This window comes from Monodelphis domestica, chromosome 2 (genome assembly GCF_027887165.1).
Source record: "Monodelphis domestica isolate mMonDom1 chromosome 2, mMonDom1.pri, whole genome shotgun sequence".
In the NCBI taxonomy this organism is placed as follows: domain Eukaryota; kingdom Metazoa; phylum Chordata; class Mammalia; order Didelphimorphia; family Didelphidae; genus Monodelphis; species Monodelphis domestica.
Window position 1 is genome coordinate 126,740,974 of NC_077228.1, and position 19,370 is coordinate 126,760,343.

The 19,370-nt window shown below is 34.0% G+C and overlaps 1 long non-coding RNA gene across 3 annotated transcripts in view; it reads left to right on the forward strand.

The window, feature by feature from the left end:
- Positions 1-619: 619 nt before the first annotated feature.
- The window catches only part of LOC103092644 (uncharacterized), a 73,477-nt gene continuing 54,726 nt past the window's right edge, over positions 620-19,370 (forward strand). The window contains exons 1-2 of one of the 3 annotated variants that reach the window (XR_008916218.1): positions 620-1,024; positions 1,180-1,248. This is a non-coding gene — a long non-coding RNA (uncharacterized LOC103092644). The remainder of the gene's footprint in view (positions 1,025-1,179; positions 1,249-19,370) is intronic. The other 2 variants (XR_461694.2, XR_008916219.1) reach the window with 2 other exon arrangements.

The window sequence follows — 19,370 nt, forward strand, 5'->3', positions numbered from 1 at the left end:
TTCTGTTTTGTTGGGATTTTTTAGATGCGAGTGTCCAAACTCTGATTTTTAATTTGTGAATGACACTGCTGCCTTTCCTCAAATCCAATCTAACAGAAAGATGAATGGTAGATTACAGTCTAGAGGTACTATTTGTCAGCGTGAGATGTTCTTCTCCGTAAATCTTGTGTCAGATTTCTCTGAGAGTTTGATAAAAGGTGAATGTCTTAATGAAACGATCATAATTGCTTCCATTTTCAAAGCTGAAACATCGTTTTTGCCTGTAAACTCCTTGTTTTTCTTAGCAAAATCATATATTCAATGTTAAAATAGCACATGACATTAAACGTAGAATAAAGCTATTAGTTGCCTAAATGAGTTTCACAACCTGTGATAATTTCTCATCAATTTCGCCCAGTTCCTTGACTACTTTCATTTTGATCTCCCCTGTTAAGATATCTGCTCCTTCAATACATAGCCAATATTATCATGCACTGAACTAAGTCAGCAGTTTTGACATCTTCATTTCAATGTCCTTTTCTGTACCTTCAGCAATGTTAATGTTACAAATTATAGGAGGGCATATTAATAGCCATACCCAAGAAGCAGAAAGAAAAGTGCATTTTTTTAAACTAAGTACTAACTTGGGATTTCCCGGGCCCATTGTCAAGTCAGCCGAACCCAGGGCTCCTCCATTGTGATGATAATGGATTCCGTGTTGTTGGCTCAAAGGTCACAGGGTCACCGTAAGCTCCTTAATGGACTGTGAAATAACTTTAACTGCATTAACCTCTCCGGATCACATGGGTGGCACCAACATCCACTCCTGAAATTCTCATTCGCTTATAGAGACAATACTATTAGATTATTATATTTTCCATTTGCAATAGCAATAGGCTTGAAGCAATTATGCAGCTAAGCATTTCCATTAAGCCAATAGGACCTTAAAGAAGATTAACTAGAGCACCTTTTGCATCAGATGGAAGGGGGTGGGGGAAGAAAACTCTGACTCTCACCAGAGTTCAGGTATCTTCAAACTTGAAGGGTGAGCTAACCAGTGTTTTAGAGAATTAAGTTATTAGCTGAATTGAAAATGCTATTGCCAAATTGCAAAAGCCAAGTAGATCCAACTAATTCCCCTAAGTTAAATATCCACTTAGGGAGATTTTTATTGTCATTTTGTTTCATTTTGTTTTTCAGTAGCTGGTCTTACTAGACACAGATACCTAATGGAAAAAGTCTCACTGAAGGGTGCCAAGAAGAACTATGGTAGGAGTGGTTTCTCCACAATGATCTTTTCCTAATTTTGGAAAAACACTTTCAGCCTAGAAAAGGTCAAATTAAGGCAGGGTTCTTGATAAAGTAATATAATTTCCTCCCAAGAATTGCTATTTGAGTGTTCTCATTTTCGTCCACTGGTTATCAGGTTTAGAATGTCAAATTCATTTCTTTTGAGCCTTTGGTTTTCTATCTCCAGGAAACTCTGGTGAACCTTAAAGGTGTCAAATGGTAGTTAGCAAACCTCACTGTAGCCACATGCAGCCTATGACATCCCCTATCCTACCCCCAAACTGTATTAAATTATAATTGGGAAACATTTAATAAAATAAATGAAAATACAATAAAGCATAGATAATGTAAATTGATAGTTTTCTAAGTCAATATTCAGCCTGAATGAATCTTTATTTGTGGCTTAGTGGCTCCATCCACTAAATGAGTTTGACATCATTAATCTAGGAAAAGAGAATTTGTGGTCTACTAAGCTTCTAATTTTTACACTGGACCAATGATGGTGGACCTTTGGCACGTGTGCCAGAGAGTGCACACAGAGACCTCCACCAGAATTAGTTAATAAAAATTCAGAGGGACTCAGGTGGAGCTTCTCTCCTTCCTCTCTCCATTATGCCTCTCTGTCCCTCTGCCCAGTAGCCCAGTGGAAGCACTTACTCCCTTCCCTGAGCAGAGGACCTGGAGGACTACCTTCCTTTCTCCCACCCCCATCTGGAGTAAGATAAGGCAGGGGGATGGGGGCATTTGGTCTGGGGAGGGCAGGGCTTGGCATGGGGGGGCATAGCACACTGTGTTTAAAAGGTTCTAAAAGGTTCACCATCACTGCCCTAGCTATTTCTAGATAATAGAATTTACTTATTTAGGAACCTTAGATTTATAGATCCAAGGAGCCCTGGTTATTTGAGAGCTGAGAACAAATGTTTAAAGAACTATTTGTACATACTATTAAGTGATAGAGGTAACCTTGGGTTCTCTATTATTATACCAAGAGAGTATAAGTTCTAGTAAGACCTAGCAAGCTGGAAAGATTTTAGTAAGGGCACAAAACTGCTCCATGTGTCTACCAGTCAAGAACCATCCTAGCTAAGTCCAAAGAAGTTCATCATTTGAACTTTGCCAAAAAGTCACAATAATTACTGAACTTGTATACTAATGGTTGAAAGATGGCAATCAGCATCAATTAAGTTTTTTTCCGACTAGGGGGACAAAGAATCCTCTAAATATTTATAATTTCAATTATCATATAAAATTAAGACAGCAAGGTGAAAACCAAGCAAAGGTCCAGTGTTGAAGGCATTGGTTTTGAAACAAGGGAGACCTGAGTTTCCTTTGAGAATCTGTTACCTGGAAGATGACAAAGATTAAAACATTTAACTATTTATTTGAGATAAAGGCAGAATTTGAATGTTTGCACAAATTTTTAAATTAGAAAATGATGTTTTGATGGTTCATTCAAATGGGAAAATCTGGTAGACTTGGGGAAAAAATAACAAATACATTGAAATAATAACAACAAAAATTTACCATATCAATTTGAATCTCACAAAATATTATTCCTAAGACTTGCCTGCATTTTTGGTACATGTTACACAGTTGCAATTTTGTGATACATTGAAAATAGTTTAATAATGTACAGATGTCTGAAGCATTTACTCTAATTGAAATTTTGTTGATTTCTTTTCCTTGTTATGAGATTTCTTGCCCTTTTCAGAAAGACCCAGCCACTTCTTTTTTGTTCTCTGCCAAATGGAGTAGCCAGCTATTGCCATATTCCTGCCTTATAAAGTTATGCATCATCCTTAGAAAGTTACAAGAAATGTCTAAATGGGTACAAGAAAAAGGGGTGATGCTGCATTAACTCTTTTCTTATTTTCTTTCTAGTTCTGCCTTCTGTAAATTTGCAGCTTTATCTGCTCTGTGGTTCAATGATGTCCCCCCCCTTTAGGGATAGGGTTCAAAGTGAGAGAAGGAGAAACACAGGATCACACATTTAGAGACAGAAAGAATCTCAGAGTCCTTTATATGCAAAATCCTTCATTTTATAAATGATTAAAGAAACTAGTCCAAGGGCACACAGAGATCAAATAATAGAGACAGAATCCAAACCCAGATCATCTTATTTCCTTTAACTCCAAATCAGGTGGTGTTTTTTTTTCTACTGTAATAAACTGCCTACTAAGGAAAGATGTTATCACTTTCATTCCTATCCTTCTCAGAGGTCTTGGTCTAAAAAGGGAAATGTGATGCCAAGGATGGGATAGGGAAAGGGAAGGAACAAGCATCTAGGTACTTACTAGGTACTAAGCACTATGCTCAGCATTTTATATTTTCCTATTTGATCTTCAGGACAACTCTATGAGGAGTGAAGTATTATTATCACCATTTTATAGTTGAGGAAACTGAGACAGACAGAGGTTAAGTGACTAACCCAGGACAATACAGCTAGCTGGTTTCGGCTGGCTCTTACCCCACTGAGGCTGAACTGAGTTAGTTGTGCTCTTTCCCATGCTGCTTGTACTACCAAGACTTGTTCAGAACTCTCTCCTCATACCTCAGTGAGATGAATCCTCTTTGCTGTCTCTACATTTTGTTCTATTCCAAAGCCCTACTTCATTCCGTCTGTTGGTTCTGTCATGACATTATTTGTTTTGAGGCATTTGGCTCTTCTATGGTCAATTGGAGAATGGTTGATGGGTTTTAAGTGTTTCTTCTTTCACCATCTTGACCTGATCTCTTCAGTATTCCCCAACTGGTCATTGGGGTTGTTGGGCTCTGCAGCCACCACTGCCATCAAAGGGAATTTTGAAATCTGTCATAAAACCTCAAGGGTTGGAATCAGACTAATCAAAAATTCCCTTCTACTTTTTTCTATATTTTAAAAGAAATTAAAACATTCATATATTTTATGGCTATGATATGATAAAAATAAATACAAATTGCTTAGCTCTTATTCATATTTATGGGAGCACATTGTCCATAGCATTCAGCTGTAATAAGGAAATGAAATTATAACCTTTACAAAAATGTTTTGGCATTTTTGAGTGAAGAGCAATTCTTCAGATTCCATTTGTTAGAAATCCATCTTCTTCGTTAGAGTCCATCTTCTTGGGAGACAAAGATCCTATAGCTCACCCAGCATTATGTAGCTTGTAAATTTAGAGGCAGAATTTGAATTTAGGTCTTCCTAATCCTATGCTCTATATTCTATCCACCACTCCACATAGTAACCAAAATTATGTAGCTTCTTAGTGGCAAAGTGGAAACTAGAACCTGGTTTCCTGACTGATAGTTATTCCACTGTCTCCTACTGTTTTATTAGAGAAGGTAATACTTTCATCAAAAATATTAAATTGCAATTCAATTAAATGCCATTAAAATGAGTGGTTTGGAAGCAAGGCCACATTAGGTAATATAGAATAGAGGTATAACTACCCAGCTTCTAAATATGATGAGTAGAATTACAATAGGTGAGAAGAAACTTGAGAAACAATTTTAAATTATTATTTTCTTGTGTCTTTAATAAATATCTGTTGAATTGAATGGATGAAACAAATTGGGAACTTGAGACATTTGATCTCAATAGTTCAAACTCCACAACCCAAAATAATTTGGCTTTAAGTATGTGGATATTTCAGGTAATACATTTTAGAAGACTTTATTGATATGCCACACAATTGCCTTCGTTTCTCTGTTTTCCTTACACAGAACTGACCTAAGCCCATTTTTTTTGGAGGGAGAGGACATAGGAGGCGAAATGCCATAACCAACCATACCTTATTAATCTCTAAGGTGCTTCCATATACTTTTTATTTTCTTCTTCCATATTAAACATCAGTAACAACATTTCTCTGAAACTTAAAATACCAAAAGGGAAAATGCCTCTTAAATTGGAGTGACATTTAATCATCAAATAAAGTGTATGCATGACCACCTTTCAAAATAAAAACACTTATCAGGCTCGGAGAGAGGCATTGAACTTGGCTTCTTGTCCTTGGAAGAAGAGAACCCATCTTCCCCCAGTACATTCTTTCTCTTTGTAGCTATTCTGGATAAAGTTTATTGGATTTAGGTGTTAAAGTGCAATAGCATTTTTCCATGTAATTTCTTGCAGCTTTACATTACTCCTCTAAGGTGCTTTACCTTCATAGATCTTGCTCACAATGGCACCCACTGGAAATGGATTTTTAATCTACATTGATATATTTTATATTTAAATGTGTATGTATATATGTATATATATATATATATGAAAACATTATTTTTAAAAAACCTGGCAATACCTAAGTTAATTCATAACCTTCAAGGACAATGGATAACTCCCTTGAGGGCTGGTCTCTGTTTCCCCCTGCATTGCACAAGCTCTGGAAGAATACTGAAACATATTATTCCATATGTGATGTCTTGGATTTCTTTCTAACAAGCAAAGATCCAAGTAATCTTGCACTTAGTGATAATTCTTGGGCCTTGTATCTACTGCTTTTACTAGGACTACATGCTAGAGTTATAAATGTACTCTACTCAATGTGTGACCCCAAATATCCATAATTTTTGTTTGTCACTAAACAACTTGTTCTTTTGCTCATTCTACAAATACTAATTTATACACGGTTAACAAGTCAAAGTACTATACTAAGTATTATAGAAGCTACAAAAATTAATTAGATAGGATACCTTTCTTCAAGCATCATATAGTCTAATTGGAATAGAGAAAAATTTGTGTATGCAAATAAATGGGGTTTGTGGTGTTTCATAAGAGTGGTACAATATTCAGTATTGGTTCAGAGGAGGAATAGATCATTTGTAGCTGGGGTTATTCAGGAAGAATTATTGAGGAAATGATGTTGGAGCTGGGCTATAACAATGAGTAGGATTTTGACAGCTGGAAGATAGAAAAAGAATAATTAAGGCAGAGGGAATGAATGGCTTGAACAATGCAATGACCAACCAGTGGACTGTTGCATAAAGGATCTCCTTAGTGGGTAATAACTTGAGGAGGAGAAAGAAGTTGGGAGAAAGGGATAATAAATCGAGAGACACCCACAAATTAATTGAAATGTAAGGAGTGGCACATGCCCCTGTAATATCTTCCTTTTTAGGGTATTCTATGAAGGAAGATATGAACAATAAAGAACGCGTGGAATAGAGGATTCTTAGATAGGAATTGAGTACAAGCTTGAGGTTAGAAATCAGATTTACAGTGTAGAGGCTTCCAAGAAGGAAGAAAAAGGGTAAGGGTTGAGGCAGGCAGCTCCTTTGCATTTATTCAGCTGAGTATTGGGAGGTATCTAATGAATAGTAACAAAGCATAGTTGATTGGCATTGGTTGGAATGCTGATGAAGACAAGTTCCAGAAGTGGATAACTCTAGCCCACTGAAAGACAAAGAAGCCTGGATTAGCACCAGAATGTTAGGAATGCCGAGAACAAAGGAAACATGGTGAAGCCCAACTTTCACTGCCCTCCAGAGGTCTGACCATGCACCTTTCAAAGGAATGCTGTTTGACCAGGTTAGAGCTAAGCTTTCTATAGCTCAGGCCCAGAGATTCTCCTGGCCTTTCAGCTGTCTCCTTAACTGCTCTGACCAAGTATAATATAATATCAATACATCAACCACATTTTCCAGATGTATATGTCTGGAATCCTACAAACAAAGAATCATAGGAAAGGAAGAATTGAATAACAAGTAATGCAGTTTGGATAGAGAAAAGATTGTATAATTAGGAGAAGGAAAAATATAGTTTCCCAGGACTGGGAACAGGTTAGTTCTGCCAGGACTTTCAGCCAAGTCCTCCAAAGACTACCAAGGGGAGAGTTCTTTGACCACGTTGGATTGTTTGCACCATTAAAGATTGCTTGAAGCAAAAAATAACAATTTTTACAAAGTAATGGGCAAGTAGTAAATAAAGCAAGGATTCTCACTAAGTTCTAGAAGCTTCAGTAATGTGGTAGGCAGTGTTGGGATCTCAAAGAGCTAAAGAGGAAAACAGTTTATAGTTAAGCAAGAATCCAAGAAATAGTGTTTAAACTGGTTTGACTTCTATTAAGCACTATATGTCTGACCTGAGTCACATAACTCAGGGACCATAATGATATCATTTGAAGTTCTGTTATTTGATGTTAACTGCATCCAATCCTCTCTCAATTTTCTGATTGTGTTTCAGCTTGGGCAGCTACCCTACCAGGGTTTCCTGTAAGTGTGTATGTGTGTTGGGATAGGGGGGAAGTTACCTTCTCACCAATGCAGAAAGAAAAGCCTTTTAAAAGTAGTTTCAGGCAAATCATGGTATTTTAAGTGGAAGACTGGATATTTTTTTCAAAAGCTATTAGAGAACCACTGAACATTTTGAAGCAAGGGAGTAGTTTAGAAAAATTAATATGGTGGTATTACATATGATGGATTAAAGAGGTAGGATTTTGGTGGCAAAGATATCAAATAGGACTTTGTAATCCCCATGAAAAAGTATTGCGATCCTGAAGTAGGACAGATTTATTTGAAAGGCATGAAGAAGTAGAACCCACTCAACTTGGTGACTGGTTGAATATTCAAGGATGGAGAGAAAGGGACCGATGGATGACTTCTTGGTTTCTAACTTTGGTTACTGGGGAAATAGTGTTACCATTGGTATAGCAATGGTATAACCATTGTTATTTTTAATAGAAGTAAGAAAAAGAAATTTTTAATAGGAATAGGATGAATTCTAGTCTTTTTTTTTTAATGTTGACTTTGGCAACAAAAAATGTAGTACTAGAGTTTGGGTAAGAGATCAGTCAAAAAATATTTAAGTATCTCACTCTGTACCAAATGCTATGGATATGAAGAAAGTCAAAAGTCAGTCCCTGCCTTGAAGAGTTAATAATCTAATGAGAGAAAACATACAAATAACTACATAAAAACATAAATATAGAAAAATATAAACATACTGAAAAGGAATTAGAATTAAGAGGATTTGAGAAAGTTGTAGAAGGTTGGATTTTAGCTGGGCCCTGAAGGAAGCCAGAGAAGTCAAGTGATAGACATGAGGGAGGAGAACATCACAGGCATGTGAGACAGCCAGAGAAAATTATATGAGCTAAGAGAAGATGTGACTTTGTTCAAGGAACAACAAAAATACCAGTGCCGGTGAATTAAGAGTATGTGGAGAGACTGGAAATTAAAAAACTAGAAAGATGGAAGTAGAACTAGGTTTTACAGAGCTTTGAATGCCATAAGAACTGTATTTGTCCCCAGAGGTAATAGAGAGTTAGTAGGTGTGTAATATTGTCAGACTTGTACTTAGAAAATATTTTGTTGGCTAAGTTGAGAATAGATTGGAGTGGGCAGAGACTCGAGGCAAGTCAACCAACCAATAGGCTATTGAAAGGATCCAGGCATGAGATGAGGGATTGTACCACAGTGGTGGCAATATCAGATGAGAGGTGATGGAAAGGGGTGGAAGGCCTTAGAAAAAGACTGAATATGAGGGATGGGGTGAAGTGAGACAGGAAGGAGTAAAATCTAGAAACAGAATTTTGTGGTGATATACTTAGAGTTAATAGTTGAAGAAATGGAATTAGATACAATCACCAAGTAATAAAACGTAGAAGGGGATGAGTAGGGAACTGATCACAGAATTTTGGAGAATAGAAATAGGAAAAAAGAAGAGTTCTGACAGGTGGAATGAAAACCAAGATAATGTGGACCATCACAGTTAAGAGGAGAGTTTCAGAGTTACAGAGATACTAAAGAGAATAGAGACTAAGAAAATGACAATTAATTTAGTGAATCAGAGTCCATTGATGACTTCTTGAGAGGGCAAATTGACTCTTTATTAATGCTGAATTCTACTAATATGGTGAGTTTTAGCAAACCCCCCAAATTAAGCATTGCCTTCCAGAAGATTGAATGTGAAACCAATGAGAAAACCTAGTCATAGATTTTGTTATAGACCAATTACTATTAGCCTATCATTAATTCAAACGTACTGACCTCAATACTTCTCACTCATCCTTATATCACCTGTAATTAGATTGATTTTCTATAACTCTTCATATTACAGGGAAGAAATTACTGAATTCTATGGTTTTAAAAATGAAATGTATAGGTTATATGCAATCTTTCAACTATAAAAAAAATCAAGAAGAGTTTTGTTCAAACTGGTGAGGCAAAGGAAAATTAGGAGGCAGGAGAAAAGGTAAGTCAAGGGTAATTGTGTCTTCGACTTTCAAGGTGAAACACATCAAGTGAGCTGATTATACACACTTAAATCTATCCATAATCCAACCTTCCATGTGTTACTTGTGAGAAATTAAATTTTATTTGCCTAAATTAATGTTTTCTAACTTCAGATAATTTCAAATAAAATCTTTTTAAAACACAGAGGATTATCTCCAAGATAATTTCTAAACAAGTGTCTCTTTTCAAACATAGTACTATATTTAACTTCATTTGTCTGAAAGTCCTTCAGTTTGTGAAAGTGATACATTTAAGAGAATACTAAAGGCTTCCATCATTTCTCCTGGCAGTGGATATTCAGTAGCTGCTTCAAAAGATAACCTTGGCAGTTCTGATAAGATTGTATGATCAGAGCTGTTGAATCAAATGAGATAATGTATGCAAAACACTACATACTCAGATCACACTCAGTTGTATGATCTGGGGTTGCTGAATTAAATGAGATAATGTATGGAAGTCACTTTGCAAACTTTAAAGCATTATGTGAGTTGTAGCTATTAGAATATTGTTACCACCCTTTATAGGAAAATGTTGAGATAGAAATGGTCCTGGGCAAGCTTCTATCTTGCTATTATTCTGTTATATTTAAAGTTCTATGGACTATTGGCCAAGCAGATAAAATAGTTGCCTCTTGGAATTGAATAATAGTATTGAAATGTAGGCTCACTGAAAGGATCTGCAGAATATTTTTCATAGAATAATTGCATCATGAATGATATGAACTTGTCCTATTTCCCCCAAGAGTTTAATCTCTTCTGCTACATCTCTATATTTTGAGAATTTTTTTATTCCATACCTCTTGGAGTTTTTGAGTATTAAATATAGTGATATCTATTTAAAAGGTTCTAAATTTTTTATGGAAAATGTGTTGTCTGTATATTTGTGAACAACAGCTTAACTTATAGTAATAGTCTAGCTATAGAAATTTATTGAATATTCTAGAATATTATTGCTTCTCAGTTTAACAATAGTAAATTTTTGATGCACAATTCTATCCAGATGCTTATGTCTTGCTAGCTATTCAATAGGTGCTGAATTTTTTGAAGCCTACGATACGTCATACAATTTCTACTGTTTACTTAATAATCTCTTTTGATTAATCCTGTTCCTTAAAGAAAACCCTTCTGCAATTTTTGGTGGTGGTAACCTGGTCTCAAATTTCTATTACAAACCTCTCTATTTGTAAAAAGCAAATTTTCATGATGGCTATTTGTTTCCATTTTTTAAAAAGTTTTATTCAACTTTTTATTCAATGCATCTTTGCTAATATATTGTGGATCAATGCATCTTTGCCAATATTCATGTGGATACTATCCATGGTAGTGAGGGAGACATGTAAGTGCATTTATTCTATTATTTGATTTTGGCAATTTTATAGGCTTTATTTGGAGATAAACCACTTTTACTAACATTCCACAGATCCAGTTGTATGCACTTGTTATTAGCATTACTGTTGCTTATTAGTAATTTTTTCTTATTCCAAAACTATGTTCCTTATATTCTTGAAGCATTTATCATGTCTTCACAAAGTTTTTATTAATTTTCTTCCTAGTTTTTAATGAAGCATTAATTTTTCTACAACTGCTTTCAGGGACTGGGTTCTATGTATTTTTATTATTAGGATATGATCCATAACTACTTTAGTTCATTTTACATTCCTTAATATGCATGTTCATTCTGATATTAATTGCTTTCAGTGTTTTATTCCTATTGAATAATCATTTAGGATACCAGTTTCTTATCATATTCAGCAACAGATTTACATATTATAGCTTCAAGCTCTACGTTTCTTACCTGAAGGATTATGAGATACTTCTAACTATTTCCTCTATCAGTTGATTCCTTTAGACCTCAAGATTAAAACTCTTAGCTTTCATTTAATCTGTATATTTTTGTTGAACATAGTAATAATTTTATACTTTTTTCAAATTAGAACAAGGAATTTATTAATTTTTAGACATATGGATAAGTGAAGAATTTATAAATAAACAAGAGCTAGAAGCATTGAGGGATATGAAATAGATAATTTTTATTCAATAAAATAATTTAAAAGCTTTTGGACAAATAAGAAAATATTGCCAAATTTGGAAAGTAGAAAATGGGGTGAAGGCAAGTTGAAGGTTAGGGTTATGAATATTCACCTCCAGAAAATGAACTGGAAAATGGAAACTCTAAAAGCATTACATTTTCTTATATGTTTGTAGGAGAATGCTTTCAAAAATGTGGGGAAGGAAGAGAGATACTGAGATACCTGTAAATAAATTTTATTAGTAAATTTTAAATAAAATTTTAAAACAAGTTTTTTTTTTACTTTTTAAGTACAAATGAAAATTCAAAATCCATAAAAAAATTTTCCCAGATGAAAGAGTTATTTTATATTTTTTTCAACAGGACCATATAACTTGATATCATCTTTGTACATCAAGTAATTAATATTCTACTTTAATTTGACTTCCTCTTGCATTTGGAAATATAATCAATTCTATTTAGAAAAGATGATAAAGAATGAAAGGGTAGGCAGAATCATAAAAGACTTAAATAGTCTTCATAAAAACATCTTCTGCAATAATTGCTTTTGAAATTTTCCTAGTAATGGATTGATTTAAAGTAGGAAGTCTCCCATGTAGTTGCCAAATAATCTAGTTTCTTCACCAAACTTGTTCTGGTTTATGTTTTTATGACACATGAATCATATATGAGTACAGAACAGAATTAAAGGATTTGTGATACTCAATAAAAGGAGTATAGATATTTTACCATATTTGGACAGCTAGCTTAGTAATTACTGAATCAATAAAAATTATTTTTAAAACTTTGGTTGGGACATTATTGCATTGCTGGTGAATTTGTGAATTAATATAGCCATTCTGGAGGGCAATTTGGAATTATGCCCAAGGGAATTTAAAAGACTGTCTGCCCTTTGATCCAGCAATATCACTGCTGGGTTTGTACCCCAAAGAGATAAAAAGGAAAAATATTCATAGCCCCACTCTTTGTGGTGGCAAAAAATTAGGAAATGAGGGGGTGTCCTTCGATTGGGGAATGGCTAAACAAATTGAGCTATATGGAGGTGATGGATACTATTGTGCTATAAGGATTAATGATCTGGAGGTTCCATATGAACCTGGAAAACCTCAGTGAACTGATGCTGAGTGAAATGAGCAGAACCAGAAGAACATTGTACAGAGAAGGTTAAACATTGTGGAAAAAATCCAATGTAATGGACTAGGACAGTCCTGAAGGACTTATGTAAAAGAATACTATCCACATTGAGAGGAAGAACTATGGGAGTAGAAATGCAAAAACAAAGCATATGACATCACTTATCACACTTATATATGGGTATGTGATTTGGGGTTTAGGCGTTAAAAAGCATTCTAAAGAAAAAAATGAGTAATATGGAAATAGGTATCAAGTGATAACATTTGTACAACCCAGGGCAATTGCTTGTTGGCTCTGGGAGTGGGGAGGGAAAAGGAGAGTGAAAGAAAATGAATCATAGGACTAATCTCTCCTATTCTGTCTTCCAATTTTCTCAGCAGTTTTTTATCAAATAGTGACTTTTGGTCCCAAAAGCTGGGATCTTTGGGCTTATCATAGACTGTCTTCCTGAGGTTATTTACCCCAAGTCTATTCCACTGATCCTCCTTTCTGTCTCTTAGCCAGTACCAAATTGTTTTGAAAACAACTGCTTTATAGTATAGTTTGAGATCTGGGACTGCAAGTCCTCCTTCCTTTGCATTTTTTTCCATGACTTCCCTGGATATCCTTGATCTTTTGTTCTTCCAAATGAACTTTGTTATGTTTTTTTTCTAATTCAGCAAAAAAAGTTTTTTGGTAGTTCAATGGGTATGGCACTAAGTAAGTAAATTAATTTGGGTAAGATTGTCATTTTTATTATGTTAGCTCATCCCACCCATGAGCAGTTAATGTTTTTCCAATTGCTCAAGTCTAGTTTTAATTGTGTGGAGAGTGTTTTATAGTTGTATTCATATAGTTCCCATATTGTCTTGGCAGATATATTCCTAAGTATTTTATATTGTCTAGGATAATTTTAAATGGAATTTCGCTTTCTAATTCTTGCTGCTGAAATGGGTTGAACATATATAGAAATGCTGATGACTTATGCGGTTTATTTTGTATCCTGCGACTTTGCTAAAAATTGTTGATTGTTTCAACTACCTTTTTGGTTGATTCTCTAGGATTCTTTAAGTAAACCATCATATCATCCTCAAAGAGTGATAGCTTGGTCTCCTCATTGCCAATTTTAATATCTTCAATTTCTTTTTCTTCTCTAATTGCTACTGCTCATGTTTCTAGTACAATGTTAAATAATAGAGGTGATAGCAGGCATCCTTGTTTCACTCCTGATCTTATTGGAAAGGCTTCTAGTTTATCCCCATTACAGATGATGTTTGCTGATGATTTTAGATATATGCTGTTTATTATTTTTAGGAAAGTTCCTTCTATTCCTATGCTTTCTAGTGTTTTCAATAGGAACAGGTGTTGTATTTTATAAAGGCTTTTTCTGCATCTATTGAGATAATCATGTGATTTTTGTCAGTTTGCTTATTAATATGGCTTTCCTAATATTGAACCATCCTTGCATTCCTGTTATGAATCCTACCTGGTCATAGTGAATAACCCTTGTGATGACTTGCTGGAGTCTTTTTGCTAGAATCCTATTTAAGATTTTTGCATCTATGTTCATTAAGGAGATTGGTCTATAGTTTTCTTTCTGGGACAGATTAGGTTTAGATTAACATCTCACACCCTACACCAAGATAAACTCGGAATTGGTGAATGGCCTGAATATAAAGAAGGAAACTATAAACAAATTAGGCAAATATAGAATAGTATACTTGTCAGACCTTTGGGAAAGGAAAGACTTTAAAACCAAGCAAAAGCTAGAAAAAAAACACAAAATGTAAAATCAATGATTTTGATTATATCAAATTTAAAAATGTTTGTACAAACAAAACCAATGTAACTAAAATCAGAAGGGAAGCAACAATTTGGGAAACAATCTTCATAACAAAAACCTCTGAGTCTAATTACTCAAATTTATAAAGAGGAAAATCAATTGTAGAAAAAATCAAGCCATTCTCCAATTGATAAATGGGCAAGGAACATGAATAAGCAATTTTCAGTTAAAGAAATCAAAATGATTAATAAGCACATGAAAAAAGTGTTCTAAATTTCTGATAATCAAAGAGATATAAATCAAAACAACACTGAGGTATCACCTCACACCTAGCAGATTGGCTAACATGACAGCAAAGGAAAATAATGAATGCTGGAGGGGATATGGCAAAATTGGGACATTAATTCATTGCTGGTGGAATTGTGAATTGATCCAACCATTCTGGAGGGCAATTTGGAACTATGCCCAAAGGGCAATAAAAGACTGTCTGCCCTTTGATCCAGCCATGGCACTACTGGGTTTGTATATATAGCAAAGAAATAATAAGGAAAAAGACATGTACAAAAATATTCATAGCTGTGCTCTTTGTGGTGGCAAAAAATTTGAAAATGAGGGGATGCCCTTCGATTGGAGAATGGCTGAACAAATTGTGGTATATGTTGGTGATGGAATACTATTGCGCTCAAAGGAATAATAAAGTGGAAGAATTCCATGGGGACTGGAACAACCTCCAGGAATTGATGTAGAGTGAGAGAAGCAGAACCAGGAAAACATTGTACACAGAGACTTATACACTGTGGTACAATCAAATTTAATGGACTTCTCCATTAGTGGCAATACGGTGACCCTGAACAACCTGGAGGAATCTATGAGAAAAACCACTATCCACATCCAGAGGAAACACTGTGGGAGTAAAAACACCAAAGAAAAACAACTGTTTGAATACATGGGTTGAAGGGATAAGGTTGAGGATGTAGATTCTAAATGAACATCCTAGTGCAAACAGTAACATAGAAATAGATTCTGATCAAGGACACAAGTAATACCTAATGAAATTGCGTGTTGGCTGTGGAAAGGGTGGTTGGAGGGGAGGGAGGGAAACAATGTGATTATTGTAACCAAGGAATAATATTCTAAATTGACTAAATAAACTAATTCAAATGGGAAAAAATAAAAGATTTTCTGCCCTTTGATCCAGCCATACTACTGCTAGGTTTATACCCTAAAGAACTAATAGGGAAAAATCCATGTACAAAAATATTTATAGGTGTGCTTTTTGTGGTGGCAAAAAATTGGAAAATGAGGGAATTCCCTTTGATTGGGGAATGGCTGAGCAAATTGTGGTATCTGTTGGTGATGGAATAGTATTGTGCTAAAAGGAATAATGAACTGGAGGAATTTCATGTGAACTGGAATGATCTCCAGGAATTGATGTAGAGCAAAAGGAGCAGAACCAGGAAAATCATTGTGCGCAGAGACTGAAACACTGTGGCACAATCAAATGTAAAGGACTTCTCTACTAGTAGCAATGCAATGATCCAGGACAATTCTGAGGGAATTATGAGAAAGAATGCTGTCTACATCAAGAGAAAGAACTGTGGGAGTAGAAACTTAGAAGAAAACATTTGCTTGATCACATGGTTTGAAGGGGATATGATTGGGGATGTAGATTCTAAATGATAACTATTGCAAATACTAATAATATGGAAAAATAAGTCTTGATCAATGATACATGTAAAATCCAGCAGAATTGTTCATTGGCTATTGGAGGTGGGAGGGAGGGGGGGAGAAAAAGAACATGAAATGTACCATGGAAAATATTCTAAATTAATTAAACAAATAAATTGAAAAAGAAAGATAGAAAGGACAGAAGACGTAACTTGGAAGTCCAGTAATTGGGGAACAGAGTTGGCAGTAAAATTTATTTTTCATTTCTTTGTTGACACTTTGTTGGATGGGTTCATATGAATATCACCAATTAGGAACATTTGATTACATGATTAGATATTAGCCATTTTAAAGACTGCATTCAGAGTTAAGTCACTTTCAAATATATTCAACAAGTCAATACAATGTACAGGTGTTATCTTTTAATTTCTCTTAGTAAAGCTGTGTCTGACTATTCCCAAAGTATTTCTGTAGGTTGTTGATTTGTTTATCATATTCTCCAAAAGAGTCTATCTGTCTTCTTTCTCCTTTTTGGAGAAGTGTTAATCTTATAACTATTTTAGTGTGATAGAGTCTGTGTTTTGAGAATATTGTGTAGATTTTGTTAATATATTTTCAAAACTCTTTTTGATCCATTTTATAGTTCCATAATTATACTTTATGACTAGTTTTCCATAAGCATTAATTTTATAATCCTAAATGCTTTCCTTATTGTATGTCATTACCATAAGTAATATAGTGATAGAAGAATGTGAATGAAGAACTCAAGGGTTTTTTCCCCAAATTCAAGGAAATTACATTTGCTTTCCTTGGACACATTCTACTTAACCAGAAGTCCTCTATCTCCTGAATATATAAGAACACTTCAGTTCTTTACTTTTGGCAGACAGGCTTCTACCATTCTAATAAAACAGAAATCCCAGAACTGAATCCTATTCATCACCTTAAGAACAAGCTCAGAAAGAAGGAAAATATTCCAATATAGCTGTTGAGGAAAGAAGTACATTATCTAAAATTCAGCTATGAAAGCTTCTTAGGAAAATATATCTTAACTGAAGATCCTAAATTTGTTTGGTGCTTAAAAGATGAAATGAACAGTTTTTTATATTTAATTTTAATTTTTTTCTCAACTTCAACTCAAACTTAATCATTATACAATATTGTTGTGATTGTGTTCAATATTATGGTTCTGCTCATTTCATTTTGCATCAGTTCATATAATTCTTCCAGATTTTTTCTGAAAGCAGCCTGCTTTTTATTTCTTATAGCACAGCAGTCTTCCATCATAAGTATATACCATACCTTGTTCAACCATTCCTCATTTATGGACATCCTCACAATTTCCTTTTCTCTGTTATCATAAAAAGATCTGCTATACTTATTTTTTTGTCCATATAGGTTCTTTTTCCTTTTTATCTTTTTGAGGTACAGACCTAGTAATGGTATGGCTGGGTCAAGGGGTAGAGTTTTACAACTCTACAAATAATACATTAGTGCCCCTAATGTCCCCCCTAATTTTCTCTAACATTTGTTATTTTCATTTTTCTCACATTAACCAATCTCATAGGTATGAGGTGGTACCTCAGAATTGTCTTAATTTGCATTTCTCTAATAAATAATATTTAGAGCATTTTATATGACTTCAAATAAGCTTTGACTTCTAAAATTTGCCCATTCATATACTTTCATCATTTATTAATTAGGGAATATATTGAATTTTAATAAATTTTACTCAATTCTCTATATATTCAGGAAATGAGGCTTTTTTATCAGACACAATTTGATATAAAAATTTTCCTAAGTATCCTGCTTCTTTTCTAATCTTAAATGCATTATGCAAAACCATTTTAATTTCATATAATTGAAATTATACATTTTACAATTTGCAATGCTTTCTATCTTGTGTTTGGTCATAAATCCATTCTTATCCATAAATCTTTTATGTAATATTATATGCTCCCCAAATTTACTGATTTTATGTCCAAATATTATACCCATTTTGACCTTATCTCAGCAGGTGGTTTGAGATTTTGATCTATACCTAGTTGCTGCCAAATTCCTTTATCATTTTTCCAGCAATTTTTTTCATATAGTAAGTTCTTGTCCCAAATCTTGGATCTTTGGGTTTGTTAAATATTAAATTACTATGGTCATTTCTTATTGCACATGGTATACCTAATCTACTCCACTGATCCATCACTCTATTTCTTAGCTATTTAAAGATTGTTATGATGATTATCACTTTGAAATATAGTTTGATATCTGTTACTTTTAATCTACATTCTTCACATTTTTCATTGATTCTCTGGATATTCTTGACTTTATTTTCTTCTAAATGAATTTTTCGTGAAATTTTTCTAGTTCCAGAAACTTTTTTGGTAATTTGTTAAAGCTGTGAATGAGAAAATATGCTTCAATATAACTGTAATTTTATTATATTGAATAGGCCTACTCACGAGCAATTAATGTTTCTCTAGTTGTTTAGATCTGACTTTATTTGAGTGAAAAATATTTTGTAATTGTGTTCATGAAATTCCTGGGCTTGTCTTGGCAGCTCTTTTAAATGTAATTTCTCTATCTCTTCCAGGTGGACTTCATTGGTAGTATAGAGAAATTATGATTATTTATGTGGATTTATTTTATATCCTAAATTTTTTATAAAGTTGTTAATTTGTTTCAGTATTCTTCATTTTATTCTCTAAAGTGCTTTAAGTATGCCATCATATTGTTTGCAAAGTGATAGTTTTGTTTCCTCATTGCCTATTCTAATTCCTTCATTTTTTCTTTTTATTTTATTGATGCAGCTAGTATTTCTAGAATAGTATTTAATAGTAGTGGTAATAATGGGCATCTTTGCTTCATCCCTGATCTCATTGGAAAAAAATTCTAGCTTAGATAATAGTTGCTGATGGTCATAGAAAGAAACTACTCATCAGCCGAAGGAAAATTTCATTTATTCCTCTGCTTTCTAGTATTAATGAGAGTGTGTTGCCTTTAAAAAAAAAAACTTTTTTCTGCATCTATTGAGATAATTATATGACTTTGTTGGTTTTGTTATTGATATGGTCAATTATGCAGATAGTTTCCCTAATATTTAATCAGCCCTGCATTCCTGATATAAATTCCACCTAGTCATAGTATATGTTCTTCATGATACATTGCTGTAATCTTCTTGCTAGTATTTTATTTATTTATTTTTGCATTGTTATTCATTAAAGAAGTTGGTCTCGTTTTCTTTCTCTATTTTTGCTCTTCCTGATTTAGGTTATCTATACCATATTTGTGTCATAAAAGGAAC